The sequence below is a fragment of the Zootoca vivipara genome, chromosome 8, assembly GCF_965207765.1.
Source record: "Zootoca vivipara chromosome 8, rZooViv2.hap1.1, whole genome shotgun sequence".
Taxonomy (NCBI): Eukaryota; Metazoa; Chordata; class Lepidosauria; order Squamata; family Lacertidae; genus Zootoca; species Zootoca vivipara.
In genome coordinates, this window is record NC_142591.1 from 21,261,122 (window position 1) to 21,288,860 (window position 27,739).

General features: G+C 43.2%; 1 protein-coding gene across 9 annotated transcripts in view; it reads right to left on the bottom strand.

Annotated features, from left to right (window-relative positions):
• RNF152 (ring finger protein 152) overlaps positions 1-27,739 on the bottom strand; it is a 65,173-nt gene that overhangs the window by 29,941 nt on the left and 7,493 nt on the right. The window contains exons 1-4 of one of the 9 annotated variants that reach the window (XM_088676222.1): positions 17,194-17,262; positions 16,621-16,719; positions 15,185-15,311; positions 14,634-14,700 (exon numbers count right to left, since the gene is read on the bottom strand). The gene's annotated coding sequence lies outside the window, so the exon portion shown is untranslated. Of the gene's footprint in view, positions 1-11,853; positions 12,070-14,633; positions 14,701-15,184; positions 15,312-15,984; positions 16,121-16,620; positions 16,720-16,829; positions 17,026-17,162; positions 17,311-27,739 lie in introns of those variants that run through there. The other 8 variants (XM_088676219.1, XM_035125469.3, XM_088676221.1 and 5 more) reach the window with 8 other exon arrangements.

Genomic DNA, 27,739 nt, shown 5'->3' on the forward strand with positions numbered 1-27,739 from the left:
GCGATGTCTTGCAACAAATTGTTCCCCTCCACACACACAGAGGGAGAGAGAAATGTCGTGTATTTTGATGGTGCTTGTTGTGAGTTCAGGAAGGTCGTCAGCTCAGTGGTAAAACATCTGCCTTGCGTGCAAGAGAAGTGAAGTTCAGTAGGCTACTTCCTGCTTCCAAGCAGTGGCGGAGGAACCCTCTCCGGCACCTGGGGCGGCGCAGCCTGTACGGAGTGTGCATGTACAACAGCCCATACGGACGCTGTGCAAGCGGCATCCCATATGGACTGCATGTGCGGCGGCCGTATGGGATGCCGCTCACATGTAGCGGCCATACGGGCTGCCACTTGCACGGCGGCCATACAGGCAGCGGTGGCAAACGGATCCGATTCCCCCCCCCCCCGTGGACGGATCCCGCTGCCATCGGTACAGTGCTTGAGTGGCGCCTTACGTGTGCTGTAAGTACAATGCACACTACGCATGCACCGGCGGGCGGTTTGCCGATGGCGCCGCTTGAGCACCGTACGGGCAGCCGCAGAGGGTGCAGCCACGTGTGAAGGATCCTCCCTTCACAGTTGCGGTGGCGTGATGGTGGCGGCTCACTCTGGCGCGCGGGGGACAACATTCTTGTCTCCCCCCAAGATGGAACCCAGGGCAGCCCGCCCCCGTCCCTCCCTTGCCCCGCCCCTGCTTCCAAGGTAGGAGGAGCCTAATGGCTGGGATGTCCTCAGTTGTCCTGCTGAACCATGGTTTGGCTTTGTTTAGTTCCCCAAACCAAGGCTCATGGCAGTTCGGACAGCACACTAAGCTGGGCTATGGCTCCACTCAGCAAAGCAGCAGAATTACAGGGGAAGAGCAAATCAGATTACCTTTCTCAGAGCCCACACTTCCATACTAAACAACGGTTTGGCTTAAGTGTGCTGTGATCCTCATACAGGTGTTCCCTCCAGGCACAGAAAAGCAACATGGAAGTAATAAGTGTTTATTTATTTATTATTACGGTCGAGGACCAGTTCGGAGTAATAAGTGAAAATCTTAGGTGCAGGTCCACTGTCCTCAGAGGGAATGGGAAACGAGTTGTTGAGCAGGCAGGTACAGAGCCAAGGGGAGTCATGTACTACGGTAGGCCTGAGCTAAGAACCAGTTGCACTCAGGAGTGCATCTCCATGCCACGTGTTTTTGATGTGGGCACCAATATAAATACAAGAAACATGTCTGCTGCAGTAACGTATGAAGCAGTCCTGTGTACAGTGGTACCTCGGTTTATGAACACAATTGGTTCCGGAAGTCTGTTCATAAACTGAAGCGTTCATAAACTGAAGCGAATTTTCCCCACTGAAAGTAATGGAAAGTGGATTAATCCATTCCAGACGGGTCCACGGAGTACTCAACCTGAAGCGTACTTAACCCGAAGCATGGGTGTAATTGGTTCCCGAGGTCCGTTTATAAACTGAAGCATTCATAAACTGAAGCGAACTTTCCCATTGAAAGTAATGGAAAGTGAATTAATCCGTTCCAGATGGGTCCGCGGTGTTCATAAACCGAAAATTCATAAACCGAGGTGTTCATAAACCGAGGTTCCACTGTACATGCAAATGCTAAAGTTAATACCATGGCTGCCTGGGGTCAAAAAAGTGGGTATATGCCAGCTAGATCCAGCTGCTCTTAAGTTTTTATTATCTGAAGATTTGCTCTCTCACCACTGGATAGCTCAGTTGGTTAGAGCATGATGTTTATAATGCCAAGGTTGCAGGTTCGATCCCCATATAGGACAACTACATATTCCAGCATTGCAGGGCCAAAATATCAGCAAGGTCCCTTCCCCACTCTACAATTCTATGGTTCCAAGCTCTCTTGTGCAACTGTAGTTCTTTCACTTGTTTTTTCCCCCTCTTTCACTCAAGTGATTAACAGGGACAAAAACTTTGGCAGGAAATTCCACCCTTGGAAGACTGGGATTCTTAAAGAAAACTTTTTCAAGTATTGTTTTTGAACAGCAAACACACATTGGTTATTAACAAAACAATAGGTAGTGCAGCAAATTGGCTGGGATTAAAAGGAAGCCAAAGAACTCCCAGTGCTCTGTGATCTACAAAACAATCTCTGTAAATTGTTAAGAGAAGGGAGGAGCAGAGAGAATAAATTCAGCCTCCCTTAACCCCAAGACCATGTCTATAGCTCAAAGCCTTCCTTAAAATGCATTTCCAAGTATTTCATGAGATATCTTTCCTGTGGTTGAACGGTGATTATCTCCCTATAATTATACCAATCTCCTTATAATTTGTCAGTAAGGAACCGATAAAAATTTAATGACCTTGGAAGAGAAACACAAGCAATAGCAGATTAAATGGTATACTATTAAGGCTCTAAACAAATTTTACTTAAAACACACACACACACACACACACACACACACACACACACACACACAAGTCAATAATAATAGTAACAGGGCACATAGTGTAGACCTGCTTTGAAAGATGGCAAAGAAAATGTTTGTTTGTTTTTAAAGACCTTCTTGCACTGACCCTCCAAAAGCTAAAACAAAGATATGAAATAGCTTGAGCCTTAAGAACTGGCTGGCAGTATTCACTCCACTGCTGTGCAGTAAATATAATATGTTTTAAGGCCTGAAAAAGAGGAAACCAGTGAAGGTAAATTAAGTTATATATAAAAAAGTTGCATCAGTGCAACCTTCCAACCTGCTTCAAGGCAAATGGGTATTGGACAGAGAAAAAAGAAACAAGTCAACTTTCCATCTACGTCCGCCCCAAATTAAGGCTGTGTTCCTCAGCTGAGCCTGCGTAAAAGTAGCTGAAAAATAGCATCGCTGACCCTTTTGCTTAATTTAAAGGGGTGGCAGCAACAGCAGCTCCTCTCTAGTCCCATTATCTTGGGGGCAGGGAATAGGAGTGGTCGTCTTCTTCAGACTATACACCGGCCTACAAAACAGATTGGGTGAATTGACTTGTTCCACCTTCCACACCACAACAGGAATATTCAATCTCCCTGCACAAACTGGAACGGAACCAGACTTCAGTGTGTTAAGCCAGTCTGGCACAACATTCTTCGTCAAACTGGAGCAACAATCACACCAGACCAAAGGCTAGAAGCTGATATTGCTAAATAATGATCTGACTCTCTGATATCAAGGGGACCGTGGAAGAGGGGAACAAGCTTGGTATTCTCCTGCTCTGGAGGGTAGGATTTGAACCAATTAAGAAAGGAGTTTCCGACTAAACACCAGGAACAACTTTCTGAGCTGTTCGACAATGGAACAAACAATGGAGGTTATGGACTCTCCTTCCTTGGAGGCTTTTAAACAAGAGGTTGGGTAGCCATCCATGTCATGGATGCTTTAGTTTAGATTCCTGCATTGCAGGGGGCTGGACTAGATGACCCTCGGGGTCCCTCCCAACTCTACAATTCCATGATTCTATGACACTTGTGTTTGACCTATAATGAAGTACAAGTAAAGCAGACCCATTGTATCGGACTTCACAGAACTGCGGCTTGGACTTCAAGCATCCCAGCAAACACATATTTCTCGAGGCTACAGCTTTTAATGCTTCCTTCTCCACTCAGCTACTTAAAATGTTGAATTATTCTCTTTCTACTGCAGGTTGAAGCAGATCAGCTGCTGCAGGTTCACATTATCAGTAAGCTCAAGACCGCACAAATTTCTAGCCTTGTGCTACAGAAATGCCTACAGGTGTTCTGGCTAGGCCTAGCATTAATTTTCAGTACATATTAGTTACAGTAGGTATTAAAAAGCAAATTAACTGGCGGGCCAAGGGTTTTGGGAGAGTTGCCAGATAGGATCATCTGTGCTAATTTGCCAGCCTCTACCCAATTCACAGCTACAGAAACCTGCTCTCTTGTTTTAGTTGCTAATGGCGGGTTGGTGGGCTATTTACTGAACAGCAATGCGCAAGACTCTCTGGAAATAAAAATCAGTTTCTGGAAATAAAAATCAGTTGCTGTTCAGAAATTACCCAGTGGATTACTCTCATTAGAAAAGTCAGGTCCTACTTAGAATGCAGGTATTCAGACAAGGAGGTGGAAAGGGAGAACTGTAGCTGATGTTAGACCTACACAGAGTAGACCCGTTGAAATTCAACGGGCATGACTGGCTTAGGTCCTTTAGTTTCAACTGAGGTTATGTCTCTTGTTGCCGCCTATAGCTTTGATCATACTGCACCAGACACACAGGCCCATCCCTCCAATATTACATATAACTGAGTTTCCTTTTTTAATGTAAATGTTGTAGAAGTCAAAACTTCAGCTTACCCTTCATCCTCCTAGCCCTGCAGGAGACTGCGCACAGAAAAAATACCCCATGACCCAGGGGAGCCTGAGAGTGCTCAACTCAACACTGCAGAAAGAAACAGCCTTGAGGCAATGGATACATAAGTAAAAATGTCCCTGACTAACAAAACGGTCTTAACAGTTTGTACATGAAAATGGTCTTTGAATCGCTAACAATGTGCAAGACGGCCTTGGCCTACGTTCTCTCAGGGCAGCTTCTCTGCTGTGGTATTTCCAAAGACAAATGCCCTATAACTAAAATTACAACACAGGTCACACAGATGGGGACAGAGATCTGATGGGTGTTAATATTCTCACCCACCCAACTTTCCAAAGGCTCCTGGCAGGCTGGGGGCGACATTGCTGCTGCCATGAGTGCTGGAAGGAAGACCTGCTCCCTGCTGCAAGGCCCATTTCCACCTGGCCTAGGGGCGGGGCTCAGGCTCACCTTGGACAGCTAAAAGGAACTCCTGGGAGGACACTGGGACATTGCTGGGTTGGGACAAATGTTTTAAACGATTCCAATTTTGGTTCCTTTGGTTTGTTTTTGTCAGGTCAATGTTGGTTTAGGGGATTGGTGGTTACAGTGGTACCTCGGGTTACAAATGCTTCAGGTTACAGACTCCGCTAACCCAGAAAAAGTACGTCAGGTTAATATCTTTGCTTTATGATGAGAACAGAAATCATGCTCCGGCAGTGCAGCGGCAGCAGGAGGCCCCATTAGCTAAAGTGGTGCTTCAGGTTAAGAACAGTTTCAGGTTAAGAACGGACCTCTGGAATGAATTAAGTTCTTAACCAGAGGTACCACTGTATTTTAATTTGAGTATTGTTGTTATTGTTATTTGTATTTTTGTTGTTTTTGTTATTGGTTTTTATTGATTTATTGGTCTGTTTGTTGCTTGTACTGTATAGGATATTATGATGTTTTGTTGTGTTTTTGTACATGTTGCAAGCTGGCCAAAGTGGCTGGGAAGACCCAGCCAGATGAGCGTGATATGAATTTAAAAATATTACTGGTATTAATTTTAATATTCCAAAGGTGAGAAACCACTGAATAAGATTTTGGGAATGTGCAGGGGGGGGGGGTAGAACAGTAAGTGGAATTGCCACTGTGTCTGCAGAACTGCACTGTTACTGCTTTTGGGATGATCAACGTATAAAATTAGATACTGCCCACATGACATTTCACAGACTGGAATAGGATGCTTGGAGAAAGCAGGAGTTCTAGCCCTGTTCACTTATCCTTTCCTTAATTTTCCCTACTTCAGTCCTTCCACATTTCCCTCACTTTCTAGACATGGTACCATCAGCTCACTGGAATCTAGACACGTATTAAAAAAGGTTGTGAAAATGCTTTTTTTAAAAAAATTGAAACATATATTGAATTTGCCATAGCTCACTATCCCCATCTAGTGTCGCATTCACATAATGCACTTTACAACACACTTAAAATGTTTTATTTGCAGCTGTATAGCTGAGTCCTGTTTGTCCTCTGAAGTAGGAGCAAGCAGGAGAGCTGAGCAGTTCCACACAATCCATGGAAATGCAGTCCCCACCTCCATGCCACACACATTTATCCCATGCTCACTTCTCTTGTATGCACAGTTGTCAGACCAAGCAGAAAGACGAGCAAAGTAAGGCACAGAGATATATTAACCCTCCAAACCATTTGTTATCAATTTCGAGGGTACCAAACCCCAACCAGTGGCATGTGACCAGATCTGGTTCACTAGATATTATTTTATGTGTTTGTAAACATGTTTATATATCTGTATCGGTATCAATATATCATCTATCTATCTATCTATCTATCATCTATCTATCTGTGTTTTACAACAGTTCTACATAACACAATGAAAATCATGTAACAATTTTAAAATCAGCTGTTATGGAAAGATGCATTCTCATCCACATAAGCCACAGAGAATAAAAAATAGCTTTAAAAGTTGAAGCATATATGTAGAAGCCCCAAGCAGACATTCACCTAATGCCTGCCAAAATGCCTGGAATCAGTTCTGGAATATATTCTGGCTCTGTTCAGTGGGAAAGAATTTATTAACTGCAGTGGTCAAAGAACCCATCCTTATTGTCTAAATAAATAAATAAAAACTTGCAGTGGTATAACAGTTAGAGGGGAGACACAGGTTCCAAAGCTCACTCAGCCAAAAATATCAATGGGGAACATTGGACTGTGCCACATGTGGTATGGCAGTGATGGGCAACCTTTTGAGCTCGGTGTGTCAAAATTCGCCAAAAAACCGAGCATAACTCGGGTGGGGTGTCACTTGGAGAAAAAAACCATAATTTCATGATATTTATAGTCTAAATAACAAAAAATGTATAATTGTTTCCCCTTAAAAAAGGAAAAAGGGGAGGTAAAAAATTATTAAAGTTTAAAAAAAATTAAAAAGGAAAAAAATAAGGCAAAACCCAGAGGTCTTTCCCAGTAGGACTCTGGGCTTAGGCCTTCCTCCAACGGGTCTGCCACTGGGGATGTGGGCTCGGGTTGGGCCTGTGCCTCCTCGTAGCCCTCTTCCTAAAAAAGCTCAAAAACTTTTGACCTGAACCCCCCAAAAGGGGGTAGATCACTGCCAGTTTTTAACTCTGTGAGTAGATCGCAGTCTCTTGGGAGTTGGCCACCCCTGGAATAGAAGAACCAGGTAACTTTTTTAAAAAAAAGGCCAATTTTGGGGAGCTTCGCATAAAAGTTGTTGAGTTTTTTCAGGGAGGAAGTAAAATTTTGAGATTTTTTAAAGGGGAGCCACATCTGTTCAGCTTCTTTGGGGGGAGCCAATGATCTACCAGTGATCTACCGCAGACGTCCAGTGTTCTACCGGTAGATCATGATCTACCTGTTGGACACGCCTGTCCTATTCCCTTGCCGAAATATGTATGGCTCAGAAAAGAGTCACCAAAAGGATTGAGGCAATGAAACAGCTCTTCTGTGAGGAAAGTCCAAAATGGCTCAGATGGGGGGGGTGCATCTTCAGGGTGCACAAGTCTACAGATTATTTTAAAAGCTATTTGACAAAAATCTTAGGCTTGAAAATAAGGGGAAATGAAAACTACCTATTTCTGGGGAAGAAGTCACACGGTCCGGATGACAAAATAGAGACGATGAGGGCAGCGCTGGCCAGGACCAGGACCGAGAGGGCACGCTGGGTCATGAGCTGGTTGCGCTCAGACGGGGCAGGCACAGTGGTGGCCACGCTGCCCACCCCACTCGCTTTGCTGCTCCGTGCCGCCTCGCCATTGGGGGAACCGCTGCTGCCCAGGGCGGGTGCGGCGGCATGGCTGCTGGGCACAGCGGAGGCAGAGGGTGGCGGTGGCGGCGCTGCCGGCGAGGATGGCAGCGGCAGCGGCCTCAGGACCCCCTGAGCTGGGAGCGCTTCCCTGCCCCACAGCGTGGCCAGCAGCAGCAGGGGCACGCGCACCGAAGTCCAATCTCTCCCTCCACAAAGCGCTTGACGGTGCTGCCTTCCGCAGCCTGCTCTTGGGCGGCCAATCCCCAGCGCCTGTGCGAAGTGGTCGGATCAACCAATCCAGCCGCCGCCTTGAAAAACGCGGAGGGGGATTGGCTAGGCGAGGTTGCTGACGCGCCCAATGCACGCGCCGCCCTTCTCGGTGCTGGGAGGAAAGAGAGGAGTGGCACGGAGCTGCCGAGCATGCTCGCTGGCAGCGGCTGAAGCTGCGCTGCCCTTAAGTTGCCCTCACTTGCCCGATACCTGTTTCATCTCAGCACGCGGACGCGTGTCACCTAAAATGGCTATGCGTGTCAGTGGTGACACGCGTGTCATAGGTTCGCCATCAGTGTGGTATGGGGAACCTCTAGCGTTGCATATGTTGCTGAACTACAACTCCCATCTTCCTCTGCCATTGGCTGATGAGAGTTGTAGTTCAGCAACATCTGGAGGACCAAAGGTTTTGTCAAGGATCAGATTAGTCCATTTGGGGGCCTAATCCAACCCCTGTGAAAGTTTATTTCTTGAAATCCTTTAAAAAACTTCAACCTTAAAAAAAGCTCAACAACTTTGGGGTAAAATCATAGGAAAAACTCAACAACTTCAATCCTAAAAAAAGGTTAACAACTCTGGTTGGCCCTTCAGTCGGCCCTCACGGCCCTTCACTTCATCAAATCTGGCCCTCTTTGAAAAAGGTTTGGACACCACTGGATTATAGACATCTCCCCTATATATATATAAGATCTCTACACAGATAAGACTAGGATGTTCTCTCCAATACAATTTGTTTTCTGTATATATATATTTTCCTCCACATGCAGACAGCATTCAGGCACGTGAGCCTCTGCCTGCAGCGGTATAGGTATAAATTCAGCCCCAAAACAGTCCCCCCCCCCTCTCAACAAAAGAGTTATCTACCCTGCTTGCCCACACATGCATCAGTGTCAATCTGAGGGTCTGGAGCAGGAGAAAAAAAGGACTAACTCTCTCCCAATTTACAAGACCTTCCCCTCCTGATTGCCTACGGGCAATTCTTACCCATAATAGTCAACCAGGAAGAGTGGCTGCTTGTAAGCCTGGCACAGTCCAACAGTTTAGCATTAAGAATGCAAAGTCATCTTATCAGAATCTGAAAATGCAGGCATGACCTTATATAATTTTAGAGTTTGTATGCAACATCCCTCCACTCTGTCACAACATTTAAGTTCTGTTTACAGAAAGGGCCCCCTGAGCAACCGGCGACCACAAACACGAAAAACTGCAATCTTCCAAGTGGTCATTGCTGCCCAAAACATTGCATTGGTCAACATTAATCTTCGGTGCTCCCGGAATTTTTAACATTGCAGTTGTGCAGGCCTGCTGTTCTGTGTTTCAGCCAGCCATGCCTTCCTGGGGCAGACAGAGAATAAAGAACAGGCATCGTGCACCATTAAGAGGAACTTCAGCAGGTATAGATTGTCATGTTGTACCTCTTCTACACAACTATTAAAGGTGTAGGAGCCAGAGTCCTCCCTATGCCTTACTCCAGTACACTCCAATCCATTCTGCCCCCTGCCAGCTTCCAATATTCCACAGCCGCTAAATACATTCAAGCTCCTGTTTTTGGATCTCCCCCTCGGGGTTTCCCCTGAAAGGTTTTTGTTGTTGGTTGGTTGTTGTTTTGTAGTTCTGCAAACTTAGGCTTCCCTAAGCCAGCTTGTACCTCTCTCTTGTGTATAAGCAGTGTGCCCTTTCGGCTACTTAATAAGCACCAATCACAGCCTGTACATCGGAAATATGATTTGCACTTAACCTGATGTAAAAAGAAAAGAGCTTGCTGTGAAAATTGTGATCGAGAAATAACTAAGCTATCGCCCCCTGAGCTATCACTTGCAAATGTTCTTTCTTCACTGAAGTAACTTTTGTACCTTGCAATTAATTTTTACTTTCAGGATGAGTCAACGTTTGAAGAGAACTTCCTTGAAGTGGCCTGCTGGTGTTATTCAAGAACAGCATAAGAAGTTATTATGGGTAGGAACAGCTATGAGGTTTGACAAGAGGACATTCCAATCATACAAAATTTGAACCACCGCTTGTGTTTCATAGATGGATAAAAATCTACCGTATTACATTTTGAAGCTTAAAAACTTCAAAAGTATTAACTTTAATAATAATAATAATTTAAAACTGATTTTTAAAAATAGCCTTAAAAAAACTAGTTCAAATTAAAAGGTTTTTTCTTGCAAACTTGTTCAAGAGAGTTATGCAGATGTTAAACCTGAATCAAAGTTTTTTCCACAGATCGTTTTTACACAAAGACAAATCACACTTCAAAACTCAGTCATGATATTGCAGCCCATTCTGTGAAGGTTTACTCAGTTTTTAAGTCCAAAATTAATTCAATCGCTCCCAACATGCATAGGATTGAAGCCTAAATTAATGCTTTAAATTGCCTTGCTTTAAAAATAATAATAAAGCAGCCCAGCCTAATATGCAGAAGAATCCTCTAATGGTCTTCAACAAACAAATCGTTTTCGCTTAGGGTTTACTTATTTTGCACCTTTGCTCCCAAAGGATCCAATAGCAGCAAACAAAAAGTGTTAAAAACGAAAACAAAAAATGATTAAAAAACCAATATAATCACCATACATAGCAAAGGCAAAGCTACCCACTCTTGCTTCTCCCACTTTGCAAGCAATAACTCTTGTTGCCTGGAATGTCTGGGAGAAATTGTTCCGCACTTCCTCCAAATTTGTTCTGCAGCTTCTCAACTGTGCCTTTGAAAACCAGTCCTCCATCTCATCACAACTTCCTTCCTCTTTTGCCCTCACTTCCACCTCTCTGCCTCGCTGTCGGCATTTTTAAAAACCCACCATACTTTAAAACATGGGTAGGCAACCTAAGGCCCAGGGGCAGGATCCAGCCCAATCGCCTTCTCAATCTGGCTCGCGGACGGTCTGGGAATCAGCGTGTTTTTACATGAGTAGAATGTGCCCTTTTATTTAAAATGCATCTCTGGGATGTTTGTGGGGCATAGGAATTCGTTCATTCCCCCCCCCCCCAAAAAAAGTATAGTCCTGCCCCCCACAAGGTCTGAGGGACCTACTGAAAAAGTTTGCTGACCCCTGCTTTAAAAGGTACTCTAGTGAGGCAGCGATTCCAAATTAGTCGGAAGGCTTTGGCTACTGTGAAATATTTTCCCAGTTCCAACTTTGCTCGTTCCCAAACACTTTCAGTCTTAAGACTGTATAAAATGTCAGTCAGTCTACTTGTACAGGGTACAGTTGTTACCCCAGAGGATTAGTGTGGTATGTACCCAGCTCTACACCGTGAGAGATTATTTGAAAGAGGTCAGCTCTGCAGCAGAATCACAGTAGCTAATACTTGGGAAACATCACTCATCTTTTAAAATCTCTTTCTACATAATTAGTTTAAGAAGCTGGAGCTTTTCAGTCGGAGGTTTACATACATTTCACTTCATGCAGTTTCCTTTGATAGGCGGTGCAAAAGGGTTTCAAAGCCTCCTGTTAGCCGAGCAGTCTGGGATCAAAACCAGCCACAGAGTTTTTGCAGACTGTAGGATTTGCATGCACGAAAAAGAGAGAGACAAAAAATCTCCAAACTCTGCTACTTGCCACAACCTGAGGTAGACTTCTACCTGTAAGAGCAAATACTCTGAACTAACAACAGGAACTCTGTGAAGTATGGTATGTTTCATAAACCGAGCAGACATGTGGGGTGACCAAATTTGCCAAGATCATTCCCTGGAAATCTTCCAAGTTGTTGCATGTCTCCATAGTCCACGAGCACATCATTTCTTTGCAACATCTAGTGTAAACACTGCTCACAAATCGGGGGACAGAGTGAAAGGGAGAGAAGGCAAAAGTACCTGTATATGTAATTCCAAAACTCTGTGCTAGAGTGCCCTACAAGAGAACTCCTAGCACAACACAAGAAATAGAAGTTTCTGGGAGCCCAAAGCCCACTGCACTTCTGAATGGGTCACTGCTGTTGTGCTGCCTACTTCCCATCAGCTTATGTTGGACTGAATAGTTCAACTCCCTTTCTGTGGATGAATGGACCATTCAATCACACTCAATATAGAGAGCAGAAGTACCTGTCCCAGAGGTGGCTTCTGGTATCACTGCTCAAGCCTTGCCTCTTTTTTCCAGTCAAAAAGCACACCCAGATCAGGAAGCTGTGCAGAAGAAGCACACAGGCAGGGAGGGAGGCAAAAAGAGTAAACTGACCCAAGGGGGAACTTGCAGAGGAGAACTGGTAGGGTGGAAGCACAAGAACTCCTTCCCACCTGCTAATCCTCTCCTGAAAAATTTCCCTGCCCTGCATTGGCATCACAAGGCAAACCCAAAGTTGGGAAACCTGTGTTTGCCACATAACAAACAGCTCCAATCCCATAACAAACATTTTCAGCCCCATAACAAACAGTTCCAATTGCATACACACCCACCCACACCCACCCACACCCACACGAGACAACCAACGCATGTGGTCCGGACAACGAAACTGCCCAACATACATTTCAAGTTTTAGACAGGTGATGAAACAGGACTGAAACAGAAATTATGTGCTCGAGTGACTTCCGTCCTCGCGCAAAACCTGAGAGTTGTGCAAGCAAAGTTTCTTACATCTGGGGGACAGCTAAACCACAGCGAGTCTAAAAATGTTGAAATCAAGTTAGTACAGAGTCAGAAAATAAGCTATGGCCTCATTTACACTTAGGCCTTGGTTGCACATTACAGTAAGCCAAATAAGGGGTTGCCACGATTCCATGGAGCCACTACGTCTGCTATCTGGTCTTTTTCCCTCTCACACCACCATCAAGATTTGGCTTACGATATAATCAAAGCACGGCAGAAGTACAGACCGGGGAGGCTACCAACTCCTCTCTGAGCACCAGCACATTCCTGGTGTAGCACAGTAAGCCACAGTTTAGTATTATGAGGATCTGTAACAGCGAGCCATAGGTTTGTATGCCTTCCCTGCCCTTGGCCACTCCACTGGGCCTCCAGAGAGGGAGTTCAGAAGGTCTCTCCCACAGATTAACTACAGTTTGCTGTGACATGCAAACCCAGATAAGAATGGCTCACTGAAACAAGCCAACTTCAAGCCAAAGTTTAAAACGGCTGGCTTGTTTCAGCAAACTGTAAGATCAACCATGACGGACATAACGTTCAACTGTGGTTCAAGTGAAAGCTCCTCAAGAGGAGGAGGAATGTGAGCCAAAGGTTCACTGTGGTCAGTGGCAGACTTGGGGCTCTCAAATTTTGGTGGCGCCCTGTGAGACACTACAATTTGGCACACACACACACACACACACACACCACCTCTCGAGTTCTGTCCTACAACGTTGTTGTGGCGCCCCCTACAGTATGGCTGCCCTGGTTGCACCACCCTAAAACCACCTCTGCTGCGGCTCATCTATGGCTTAGCATCACATGCAAATGCAGACTACGACTTATGCACTCACCCTAAACCACAGAAGCTCTTACTCTAATATTTCTCTTGCACCTTTCTTCTAGCAAGCTCCTGCACAAAGCTCCTAGGTGGTGTCCCATCCAGGCATTGGCCAGATCCAGAACTGCATTAGCTTCAGCTAGGTTGCTGCATTGTGTGCTTTGATGACCTTTAATTCCATTAAAGTTAATGGAAATCACATCATGAACTGTGAAACGCAACCATTTTCAGTACAGGGTTTCATCTCTGCATTATGTGAATTTTTACAATTTGGTGAACTCTCCACAGACCTCGTGACTATTCAAAGAACCCGGAGACACACCAGGAAATGATGCCAGTCACCCGGATGAGCTTGTCAGCATTCACTAGTGATAACCGGGGGGGGGGGGGTGGAATAGGAAAATAGGTCTGCTTTCAGACATTCACAAAATTCATTTGAGATTGTTGCCACTGAGATGTGAACCTTCACACCAAGTTTTGGACTGCCAATACATTCCCACAGCACAAGGTTACTGGTTTTCAGAGAGCTCATTACAAACTACCTCCATATTTCCCCCTGAACACTTTCCAGTTTGGACCATATAATACACTAAGAACAGGTCCCAGGCAGGTCATAGTTATTTCAATGCCTAGGAGCAGCGCATTACAGATTGCACCCAAAGTTTTTTTTCTCTCTCTCTCTCTGCTTTCCTTGACAGCTGTAGAAATGTCACCTTGGAAAAGCGGCAGCTGTTACGAATTATCCACTTACCTAAGCTCTCCCCCGAGTTCCTTAATTTTATTGCAAATGAAGGCACAAGGTGGGAAAGAAGCACAGGAGGAGTGGGGGAGGGGGTGGATCCAGGTTCTGGTTGCATTCTTATTAATGGTACATTAATTAATTTATTTTAATGAAAATGTTGCAAGACTCCTCAATTCTCCCCACAAAAAGTTCCTAAGAAAGAGCAGTATTTTTTAAAAAAATGGACCAATACAAGACTCAGTGTGTGCAGAAGCACAATGACAAGAATGGTACTGAAAAGAAAATCAGCGAGAGGAGATCTGGTGATAATCCCTTGGAGGGAACTGTGACCTCAACCTGGGTACAAAGGTTGCAGAAGACCCGTATACATAGTGAAGCCTGCAGATTTAAAAAATATGTATGTTACAGAATCATGCCAAGGAAATAATTCAAAAGGCATGAGCAAGATTCTTCAAACCTGGAACCGTCGATTGAGGAAGGACAAAGAGAAATAACAAATCATAAATAATTTGCCAAGACAATAATGAAACGCGTTTGTGAATTCAAAGGCTTGACAGCTTAATTAACAAATAAAAGCTCAGCTTTCTTTGTTTTTATTTCCTTTACCATATATTGGACAAACACACCCCTTGCATTCCCCCACTCCCCCACCCCAACTTTGCTGCATTCAAATTTTTTACCAATTTTCGAGCCTATTCCAGCAAAAGATTGAATTGTTTCCAAAGAAAGTCACTTCGGTGAAATTGCCTGTTGGAACAAAACACCACAGCGACTGTCATCGGTTTACCTTTTAAAATCCGGTTTGCTTTCTCTCAGCAACCTTTCCTAATGAAACAAAGTATATCCTCCTCCCCTCCCCCCCATTTTAACAAAACCAGAATTTTTTTCCGTAAATAGATGGACAAGGAAGAGAGATTTCAAGTTGCTTTCATTTCTTTGCCATTGTCAAAGCAGAAGAGCTTTTTTTGGGGGGGGGGAGCAGCCCATCAGACTGCTGAACATTTGCCTCCTTTGACAGGCATTTTAAGAGGAAGAGAGACCAGTCTCTACTCCAGCTTCATTTACAGTATGTGTTGATGAACTGTATTGCATTGCTCAGTTAAAAAAATCAGCGGTGATGCAACCACAGACACAGAGCCCTGAGTTCAACAAGATCTCTGCGCATGGCGTTGCTCAGAGATAGCAGCATTAACGCAGCAACAGATACGGAACGTATTTTCGGTGGCATTACCTGAATCTCTCATTGCGTCTCGCTCATCCTTTTCTGCATGATGATATCAAGGAGGCGAACAGTTCGGCCGCTTACAGGCGGGAGGCGACAGCCAGGAAGCACAGTTTGTGACAGAGCTTTGTTCTGCCTGCAGTGAATTACAGGAAGCCAGGGTTAGACAACAGCAGCAGTAGGCAGCAGCAGCAACAACAACAACAAATTAAAAAACCAAAGTGTCCCTTTTTCAGCCTGGATTTGCACATATATTGGGAGACGGAGGACCAAAAGGGGCGGGGGGGGGCCAGCGGGGAGGAAGAGTCATGAAACGGGACTGATGGGAGACTATTCCATTGCATGTTTGCCGATCTCTATTTAATGAGCAAGCAAGTTAAAATCTTCTCCATCGCTCTTTCATGAAGCAGCCTACCCTTTGGCGACCCCCCCTCCTCGCCAGCAAGAGAAACAGACACCCTGTAGCTATTACAGATTAGACTTGATGTGGACAGAATATAGTTGCCTGCCTGGGTGAAGCTGTATATAAATACAGCCGCTGATCAACTTGCATAATCAGACTGTTCTGTCACCATCACCTCCACTCCCTAGCAACCCAACTCACCACCACCAGCTCTCCCCCCCCTTTAAAAACAAATAACAAAAATAAAAGGCAAAAAGGGCGCGTGGGTTTTCAGAATGGCACAAGGCACAAAAGCCTTAACTCCCCCCCCCCGAGGATAACACGCAAACCCTTTTCTGTCTCTTTCTTTAAAACAAAAACAACTCCCCCCCCAAAAAAAACAACCAGCCCGCAATGCTTCATATACCCCAAGCTCTTGCTCTTTTGCCTTGCCCTTCCAGCTTCACCCCTGACAAGCAGAATCGGCCAAACCAAAAAAGAAAGGGGGACACACACACACACACACCCAAACATCTGTCTCTTCTTGTGCTGGCCCCTCCTCTAGGAGGTTTTTTTTTTGTGGGGGAGAGAATCCATGCTGGGAGGTACAAAAAGAAAACATAACACATCCACAACCACCACCACCCCCCCAAAAAAAGATGCAACTGGGTGGCTTATAAGCTAGCTAGCTTGCTCGCTTGCATTTCTTTTTTTGCTTTTAAAGTAGGGAGTGATTTCATTCATATCCTTACTGTTTCTAGAGAGTGAGCAGGGTGGGTGGGGAGTAGGGGCTTGCTGGTTCGCAGATTTGGCCATTGCTCCAGAGAAGGCATCTAAGGACATATTGCATCGCACCAAAACCCTTCTCTCACACACAAGCAACTTGCCAGCACTCAAACCCCACTGCACGTGCCCAACGCCCCCCCCCAACTCCCAGACCACACCACCACCCCAATGCCTATGAGCGGAGTAACCCTGTATGCATGCCTCGTCAAGGGATAAGCCCTGCTTGAGCGGGGCTTACTCCCAGGTAAGGCTCGCTGCAACCCCATGTCCCGCTTACCTGAGAGTAAGCCCCACGGAATTACTTCCGAGTAGACAGGTCTAGGTTTGGGTCATTAGTTGCTTCTGCAAACCCTTCAAAACCTGAAACGCAGAAAACCTGAGAAGGAGAAGAAGGAAGCAGAGTTTTTAATATATATATATATATGTATATTTCCCCCCCCCTTTCTTGGAAATTGCAAAACAACTCTCCTCCACAAACACACACACCCTCTTGCACGACAATTCAGACTCTTGCTGCCTTTGCTGCATTCAACAGTTAGGATGGGAAGGCTAAAAGGTTAAAGGTGGGGGAGGGAAGAGGGAAGCCGACGCTCGCTGGCCCTTTTCTGCATAGATGTCCGAGATGCATAGTGTGCGCTTATTTCTGCCGCCGCCGCCGCCACCCCCGGCCATTCCCCCCCCCTTTTTTTGTCCAAATGCAGCGCATGCCCCCCCTGCTAGCAAGCTGGGCGCAAGCTGGGGCAGGCTTGAAAAGGGATGTGACTTTGGAGGCTGGTTTTCATATATAAATATATATAATGGTTTTAAAAGCAAGCACACGTTTTGCATAGCTCCGCAGCAGGGCTCCTACCCATTCATGCAGCCTGCAGCCTCTGAAATCTTGCCTGATCCGCCGTCGGCAGCAAATTGAAGACGGAGGAGGCGAGGGAGGGAGGGGGATGCTTGCTGGAGAAAGCCTTGAATGTACAAGAAACAGGAGGCGGGACGGGAAGGACCCGCCCCCCTCCCTTATCGTTCCGCCCCTTTCCTGAAATCCCCCCCCCCCGCACCTCTCTCACCTTCCCTCTCCGTTTCCTAAAAAAAGACCCACTAACGAACCATTTCCCGCCCATCAAACTCAAGCTTCCGCCCGCAAGCTTTTGCCAGCGACAAATAAGCCACCGCTAGCTGAGGGAGGCAGAGGAAGCATCTCAAAAGAGTCGCGGCATTGTGGAGTCGGAGGGGACACCGAGGGTCATCTAGTCCAACCCCCTGCAATGCTGGAATCTCAGCTAGATCATCCATGACAGGTGGGCATCCCACCTCTGCTTGAAAAGATCCAAGGAAGGAGAGAGAGAGAGAGAGAGAGTCCTACAAGTCTTGTGGCAGGTAGTTCCAGTGTCAAACACCTCGTGTGGCATCTTTTTTTTTAAAAAAAGAACATTTTTATTGCCGCGTTATAAGCTTCCGGGGCCAGAGTTCAGTTGCACAAGGTGTTGCTCTACTCACAGATGCCAACGACAATTTTATGTGGTGTGTGTGTGTGTTTCTGTGTGTGCAAAAATGCCAACAGGCTGCAAACGCACAGCCTGTGACCATCCTAAAAACCATCATGTTATATAGTTTGCTCATTCTGGGCGATCATAAAAGTACCAAGGACTATGAGACTCTTAATCTCAGGGTCATGGGTTTGAGCCCCATGTTGGGTGAAAGATTCCTGCATTGCAGGGGGTTGGACTAGATGATCGTCAGGGTCCCTTCCAATCAATTCCATGATTCGGCAGTAAATCGGTGGCTTTGCTGTGTAGCTGGTTACAGTGGCTGGATCAGGACCTGGGGAGACCAGTGTTCAAATTCCCACCCAGCCGTGAAGGAGGATGGGGTGAGGAAGGAGAGCCCTATGTACAACACCGCTTTGAGCTCCCTGTAGGAAACGTAGGATAGGAATGAAATACAGTAAATAAGGGAAGCCTTTAATGTTTGATGTTTTATTCTGTTTTTAATATGTTGGGAGCCACCCAGAGTGGCTGGGGAAACCCAGCCGGATGGGCGGAGTATAAATATATTATTATTATTATTATTATTATTATTATTATTATTATAACAAATCTTATTGCATTGTAAATCAGGTTGCTTTTGCAAATGCATGCAGGTAACAATCTCCCCATCCCTGTTTTTCGTTTGCGGGCAAGGGGAGGAGGAAGTTCCTTAAGTTCCATTTAGTATTGGGACGTAAAGAAGAAAAGAGTGCCTCTGAGCATGTCTGACACGCACCACCTGCAGCAGTTGCACACAGAGACAGTGACTATGCTGCTAGAATACCTCTCTGTTCAGTCAGTGGAGCATGAGACTCTTAATCTCAAGAGCCTTGGTTTCAAGCCCTGAGTTGTGCAAAAGATTCTTGCATTGGCCCTTGTGATCCCTCTTTCCAACCCTATGATTCTATGCACAGAGGCAAAAATTTTACTGGTTTCTCACTTTTCACCCTCAATCATTCACCAGCTGCATCCTGCAGCCAGGCGTTCAACAGGTGATGCTCTCCACATCACTACCCTTCCTTGCTGCTGCCTGTTGAATTTCACAGAGCTCGACGCCATCTTTAAAGAATCCCCACACCCTCCTGGCAGCAGCCTGGACCATCCCAATGGAGACAACATAGATTCTCAACAAGATGGCGGCCATCGATCTTGTTCAAAATGTTATCGCTGGAGTAGGGGCCACTTGACACTGGGAACTTGTGTCTGACGCTTTCCCTGCCATCAGCTGCAACATATCGTTGTCCAAAATAAAACAAGCAGCACGCAAAGGCACCAAATTCAATCCAGTTTCAATCAAGTATTATTAATCCAAAGAGAAAACAATAAGAGAACCATATACAAGTGCTGACACAAGAGCCAAAATCAAACGTTAAACAGATAGCATGTACAAATTAAAGGCAAACCAGTCTTTATAGTCTTTGAGGCTATCTAGCGGTCAGCAAGTGGCAGCAGGTCGAACGAGGTGTCAATGGTAGTAGACAGGCTGCCGGCGTTTTTTTGCCTGTTTCGCCCATATGACGGGCTTCTTCAGTAGTTCTCCTTGTACTTTTATGTTTAGTGCATTCACTGGTGGTATAAACCAGGTCTTATTAGTATTCGAATTAAGACACTAATATACATATAAACAGAACAAATATCAAAAACAGTACTTACAATTTGTATGAAACCACTTATCTTGGCTTAGGCCACAATGCTCAGGTGTTTTTTCTAAAGGTTCTCTCATTTACATATTCACTGGTAATACAAATCAAATTCAAATTATTGTTTGAAATAATACAGTAATACAATTTCTAAAATACATGTACACATAAAGAGATACTTACATTTCTTGTATTCAGAGTATTTTTGATTTGAGCATGTATTGACTAAGCAAATATCCTGTGTTTGGAGCACACTTATATACAAAAAGTTGGTTCACAGGTGATAATAATTAAAGATGACAATTAGGAGGGGGCAGAAGAATGTGAGTACTGATAACACTTACAGTATCTCTATGATTACTGTATGTTATACTGCTAGTGTGTTCGTTTAAATGAATACAGAAAGGTCAAGATCTGAGTTTAAACCGTCCGGTTGTAATGTCTTAAACATAAAAATCAATTTAGTTTCTTGTTGTCTCAATATTTTTAGGATATCCTGCTTGTGGTATTTCTTGGGTGTGTACTGCCATAAGCCAAAAAACATTAAATCGGAGTCACTGTGTTTCATTTGTAAAAAATGAGGTGTAAGAGGGGCTTCCATCACTTTATTGCGGATGCGTGATCTGTGTTCTCCTATACGTACCTTTAGTGCCCGCGTGGTGCTGCCTATATACAGTTTGTTGCAAGGGCACCGTATGCAATAAACTACGTTCTTGGAGTTGCATGTGGTCATGGAGTTGATTTTAAAAGTGAACTGCATATGTTCACTTTTTATTTCTTTTACTTGTAAACTGTAGGGGCACATATTGCATGAGCCGCATCTATAGTGGCCTTTAGTGACAATGGATGGTGATTCCAAACAATCAGCTTTGACCAATTGATTGCACAAAGTTCCTTTCTTCCTCAACCCTAAAAGGGGGGGGGGATCTTTACAGCCAGGTATGTCTTCCACAATATGCCAATGTTTATATATAATGTTTCTAATGTGGCTGGCCAGGGGTGTGAAATCCATCCCCATGACCAGGCGGCTGGGTTTTCTGTTTTTAATGCTATCAGACCGTGTTTCAAGCAAATTTTTTCGATTGCGACCGTCTACACGTCTGTATGCGTCCTGTATGATACAATTAGGGTAGCCCCGGTTAACGAGAGCTTTTTCTAGCTGATGAGCCGCATTTCTATAGTCTCTCTTGTCTGTAGCATTCCTTTTCAGTCTGATTAACTGTCCGTATGGTAAATTTCTTTTTAAATGAGAAGGGTGACTTGAAGAGTAATGGAGTAGGGAGTAACAATCCGTTAATTTCTTATATGGTTTGAATGCCAAGGTGTTTCTATTTGAAATGTAAACCACTACATCCAAAAATGGAATTTCTTTTTTGTGATACTGACAAGTAAATTTTAGATGGGAATCCAATGTGTTCACCCATTCTTGGAATGCAATACATGTTGCTTCAGATTTAAAAATTATGAGCAAATCATCAATGTATCTTTTAATCAGAATGATGTCATTTGTAAAGGGGTTAGATTCAGAAAAAAAATGTTTGTTTTCAAAGTCAATCATGTGAATATTTGCTACCGATGGGGCCAATGCCGCGCCCATAGCAACCCCCTTGGTTTGGATGTAGAAGTCATTTTTATACCTGAAGAAATTATTTTCAAAAACAATATCCAGTAATTGGATTAAAAAATAATAAGGAGGGGTTTGTTCTTGTCTGGAACGTAGTAAATTTTCAATGGTCCCTCTTATGGTCTCTAGTGGGATATTAGTGTAGAGAGAACCTACATCGAGTGTTGCCAGGATCGCTCCTCTAGGCACGGGAAGGTCTTCCAGTTTAGCAATAAGATCTTTAGTGTCTCGGATATATGTGGTGGTGGCAGTGGAGTATTCAAATATAAATGAGTCTAGGTACTTGGATAAGGGTTCAGTGAGTGAACCAACAGCTGAGACAATAGGACGGCCCGGGGGTGGTGTGATATTTTTATGGATCTTGGGGAGAGTGTAAAAGATAGGGACCCGTGGATTTTTACAAAGTAGGAACTCGGCGGTTTGTATAGAAATATAATCTAGCGCTAGAGCCTCATTGACCGTGATACGAATAAGGTTAGAAACTTTCTGAGTGGGATCATAACTAAGAGGTAAATAATATCTTCTGTCGGCCAATTGCCTGTTTATTTCCCGTTCATAAGTGACTGTGTCCATTAAGACAATGGCCCCTCCTTTGTCCGCAGGTTTAATTGTGATGGAGCGGTCATTCGCCAAGTTATGAATTAGCTCTTGTTGTTCTCTAGTTATATTATGTCTAGTAGGGATATGACGTTTTTCCAATCTATCTAAGTCTTTTATAATTTCATGATGAAAAGCTTCTATCCTAAAATCCTGGTTATGGGGGATGAAGGTTGATTTGGTTTTAAAAGGAGTACTAGTGTCCAAGGTATCAGTGTTGGACTGAAATAATAATTTTAGTTTCAGTTGACGAATCATTTTATACACATCAATGCGAGTGCTTAGGGCCGAATATTTTTGGGTGGGAGCAAAATTTAAGCCTAAACTGAGTACTCTCAACTCATCCGAGGAGAGTATCCGGCTTGACAGATTAACGACAGTTATCTGTTCTTCCCTCTGCCCCTGCGCCTGTGAGGGTCATACTGTGTATGTTGTCTGGGTCTTAATTGTCTAAACTCAGATGTTGATTCTGATGATCCTCTGCTGGAAATGCTACTGTTCTCATCTGGAATAGTAGTGTCGTTTTTTGTTTGTGGATATTTGGTTTTTCTGTCAAAAAACCTATTGTTTCTATTTTCATATTTAGACCAATTGTACACTCTATTGTTTGCATAATCATCTTTATCTCTATTGAATTTTTTCCTTTTGTATAATTTTAACTCTTTACTAAATTCATTAATAGAATCTTCAAAAATTTTTATTTCTCTATCAAATGTGGTTTTGTCACTTTCCTTCTTGAAATCTTTTTTAATCCTCTCTATTTCATGGTCAAATTTGTTCATTTCGGACTTAGATTTTTCGATGATTAGTAACATTAAATCAATGGCGCATCTATTGAGTATACCAGTCCATTTCATGACAAATTCTTCATCTCCTTTGTAAAGACTGGGTTGTTTAAGAACCCTTAATCCCCTTGGAATCATATTGGATCTAACATATTCCGAGAGCGTAGATGCATGTGAATATGCTCTAGTTCTTTTCCTCCCCAAGTCCATTAAATCCTCTAAAACATTCACCATGTCCCTCCCTTCTTCCTCATCCAAGGGAAAATCCCCTACAATGCGGGATTGTTCTTCTTCAGTGTAACCAAACACATGAGTGCCAGAAGCCATAGGTACAACAAAAACAAAGATGATGGGCTAATGCTGCCAATTTCTTCAAAAGTCCAAAATAAAACAAGCAGCACGCAAAGGCACCAAATTCAATCCAGTTTCAATCAAGTATTATTAATCCAAAGAGAAAACAATAAGAGAACCATATACAAGTGCTGACACAAGAGCCAAAATCAAACGTTAAACAGATAGCATGTACAAATTAAAGGCAAACCAGTCTTTATAGTCTTTGAGGCTATCTAGCGGTCAGCAAGTGGCAGCAGGTCGAACGAGGTGTCAATGGTAGTAGACAGGCTGCCGGCGTTTTTTTGCCTGTTTCGCCCATATGACGGGCTTCTTCAGTAGTTCTCCTTGTACTTTTATGTTTAGTGCATTCACTGGTGGTATAAACCAGGTCTTATTAGTATTCGAATTAAGACACTAATATACATATAAACAGAACAAATATCAAAAACAGTACTTACAATTTGTATGAAACCACTTATCTTGGCTTAGGCCACAATGCTCAGGTGTTTTTTCTAAAGGTTCTCTCATTTACATATTCACTGGTAATACAAATCAAATTCAAATTATTGTTTGAAATAATACAGTAATACAATTTCTAAAATACATGTACACATAAAGAGATACTTACATTTCTTGTATTCAGAGTATTTTTGATTTGAGCATGTATTGACTAAGCAAATATCCTGTGTTTGGAGCACACTTATATACAAAAAGTTGGTTCACAGGTGATAATAATTAAAGATGACAATTAGGAGGGGGCAGAAGAATGTGAGTACTGATAACACTTACAGTATCTCTATGATTACTGTATGTTATACTGCTAGTGTGTTCGTTTAAATGAATACAGAAAGGTCAAGATCTGAGTTTAAACCGTCCGGTTGTAATGTCTTAAACATAAAAATCAATTTAGTTTCTTGTTGTCTCAATATTTTTAGGATATCCTGCTTGTGGTATTTCTTGGGTGTGTACTGCCATAAGCCAAAAAACATTAAATCGGAGTCACTGTGTTTCATTTGTAAAAAATGAGGTGTAAGAGGGGCTTCCATCACTTTATTGCGGATGCGTGATCTGTGTTCTCCTATACGTACCTTTAGTGCCCGCGTGGTGCTGCCTATATACAGTTTGTTGCAAGGGCACCGTATGCAATAAACTACGTTCTTGGAGTTGCATGTGGTCATGGAGTTGATTTTAAAAGTGAACTGCATATGTTCACTTTTTATTTCTTTTACTTGTAAACTGTAGGGGCACATATTGCATGAGCCGCATCTATAGTGGCCTTTAGTGACAATGGATGGTGATTCCAAACAATCAGCTTTGACCAATTGATTGCACAAAGTTCCTTTCTTCCTCAACCCTAAAAGGGGGGGATCTTTACAGCCAGGTATGTCTTCCACAATATGCCAATGTTTATATATAATGTTTCTAATGTGGCTGGCCAGGGGTGTGAAATCCATCCCCATGACCAGGCGGCTGGGTTTTCTGTTTTTAATGCTATCAGACCGTGTTTCAAGCAAATTTTTTCGATTGCGACCGTCTACACGTCTGTATGCGTCCTGTATGATACAATTAGGGTAGCCCCGGTTAACGAGAGCTTTTTCTAGCTGATGAGCCGCATTTCTATAGTCTCTCTTGTCTGTAGCATTCCTTTTCAGTCTGATTAACTGTCCGTATGGTAAATTTCTTTTTAAATGAGAAGGGTGACTTGAAGAGTAATGGAGTAGGGAGTAACAATCCGTTAATTTCTTATATGGTTTGAATGCCAAGGTGTTTCTATTTGAAATGTAAACCACTACATCCAAAAATGGAATTTCTTTTTTGTGATACTGACAAGTAAATTTTAGATGGGAATCCAATGTGTTCACCCATTCTTGGAATGCAATACATGTTGCTTCAGATTTAAAAATTATGAGCAAATCATCAATGTATCTTTTAATCAGAATGATGTCATTTGTAAAGGGGTTAGATTCAGAAAAAAAAATGTTTGTTTTCAAAGTCAATCATGTGAATATTTGCTACCGATGGGGCCAATGCCGCGCCCATAGCAACCCCCTTGGTTTGGATGTAGAAGTCATTTTTATACCTGAAGAAATTATTTTCAAAAACAATATCCAGTAATTGGATTAAAAAATAATAAGGAGGGGTTTGTTCTTGTCTGGAACGTAGTAAATTTTCAATGGTCCCTCTTATGGTCTCTAGTGGGATATTAGTGTAGAGAGAACCTACATCGAGTGTTGCCAGGATCGCTCCTCTAGGCACGGGAAGGTCTTCCAGTTTAGCAATAAGATCTTTAGTGTCTCGGATATATGTGGTGGTGGCAGTGGAGTATTCAAATATAAATGAGTCTAGGTACTTGGATAAGGGTTCAGTGAGTGAACCAACAGCTGAGACAATAGGACGGCCCGGGGGTGGTGTGATATTTTTATGGATCTTGGGGAGAGTGTAAAAGATAGGGACCCGTGGATTTTTACAAAGTAGGAACTCGGCGGTTTGTATAGAAATATAATCTAGCGCTAGAGCCTCATTGACCGTGATACGAATAAGGTTAGAAACTTTCTGAGTGGGATCATAACTAAGAGGTAAATAATATCTTCTGTCGGCCAATTGCCTGTTTATTTCCCGTTCATAAGTGACTGTGTCCATTAAGACAATAGCCCCTCCTTTGTCCGCAGGTTTAATTGTGATGGAGCGGTCATTCGCCAAGTTATGAATTAGCTCTTGTTGTTCTCTAGTTATATTATGTCTAGTAGGGATATGACGTTTTTCCAATCTATCTAAGTCTTTTATAATTTCATGATGAAAAGCTTCTATCCTAAAATCCTGGTTATGGGGGATGAAGGTTGATTTGGTTTTAAAAGGAGTACTAGTGTCCAAGGTATCAGTGTTGGACTGAAATAATAATTTTAGTTTCAGTTGACGAATCATTTTATACACATCAATGCGAGTGCTTAGGGCCGAATATTTTTGGGTGGGGGCAAAATTTAAGCCTAAACTGAGTACTCTCAACTCATCCGAGGAGAGTATCCGGCTTGACAGATTAACGACAGTTATCTGTTCTTCCCTCTGCCCCTGCGCCTGTGAGGGTCATACTGTGTATGTTGTCTGGGTCTTAATTGTCTAAACTCAGATGTTGATTCTGATGATCCTCTGCTGGAAATGCTACTGTTCTCATCTGGAATAGTAGTGTCGTTTTTTGTTTGTGGATATTTGGTTTTTCTGTCAAAACGTTTGATTTTATGTGTATAAAATGATTCGTCAACTGAAACTAAAATTATTATTTCAGTCCAACACTGATACCTTGGACACTAGTACTCCTTTTAAAACCAAATCAACCTTCATCCCCCATAACCAGGATTTTAGGATAGAAGCTTTTCATCATGAAATTATAAAAGACTTAGATAGATTGGAAAAACGTCATATCCCTACTAGACATAATATAACTAGAGAACAACAAGAGCTAATTCATAACTTGGCGAATGACCGCTCCATCACAATTAAACCTGCGGACAAAGGAGGGGCTATTGTCTTAATGGACACAGTCACTTATGAACGGGAAATAAACAGGCAATTGGCCGACAGAAGATATTATTTACCTCTTAGTTATGATCCCACTCAGAAAGTTTCTAACCTTATTCGTATCACGGTCAATGAGGCTCTAGCGCTAGATTATATTTCTATACAAACCGCCGAGTTCCTACTTTGTAAAAATCCACGGGTCCCTATCTTTTACACTCTCCCCAAGATCCATAAAAATATCACACCACCCCCGGGCCGTCCTATTGTCTCAGCTGTTGGTTCACTCACTGAACCCTTATCCAAGTACCTAGACTCATTTATATTTGAATACTCCACTGCCACCACCACATATATCCGAGACACTAAAGATCTTATTGCTAAACTGGAAGACCTTCCCGTGCCTAGAGGAGCGATCCTGGCAACACTCGATGTAGGTTCTCTCTACACTAATATCCCACTAGAGACCATAAGAGGGACCATTGAAAATTTACTACGTTCCAGACAAGAACAAACCCCTCCTTATTATTTTTTAATCCAATTACTGGATATTGTTTTTGAAAATAATTTCTTCAGGTATAAAAATGACTTCTACATCCAAACCAAGGGGGTTGCTATGGGCGCGGCATTGGCCCCATCGGTAGCAAATATTCACATGATTGACTTTGAAAACAAACATTTTTTTTCTGAATCTAACCCCTTTACAAATGACATCATTCTGATTAAAAGATACATTGATGATTTGCTCATAATTTTTAAATCTGAAGCAACATGTATTGCATTCCAAGAATGGGTGAACACATTGGATTCCCATCTAAAATTTACTTGTCAGTATCACAAAAAAGAAATTCCATTTTTGGATGTAGTGGTTTACATTTCAAATAGAAACACCTTGGCATTCAAACCATATAAGAAATTAACGGATTGTTACTCCCTACTCCATTACTCTTCAAGTCACCCTTCTCATTTAAAAAGAAATTTACCATACGGACAGTTAATCAGACTGAAAAGGAATGCTACAGACAAGAGAGACTATAGAAATGCGGCTCATCAGCTAGAAAAAGCTCTCGTTAACCGGGGCTACCCTAATTGTATCATACAGGACGCATACAGACGTGTAGACGGTCGCAATCGAAAAAATTTGCTTGAAACACGGTCTGATAGCATTAAAAACAGAAAACCCAGCCGCCTGGTCATGGGGATGGATTTCACACCCCTGGCCAGCCACATTAGAAACATTATATATAAACATTGGCATATTGTGGAAGACATACCTGGCTGTAAAGATCCCCCCCCCCTTTTAGGGTTGAGGAAGAAAGGAACTTTGTGCAATCAATTGGTCAAAGCTGATTGTTTGGAATCACCATCCATTGTCACTAAAGGCCACTAT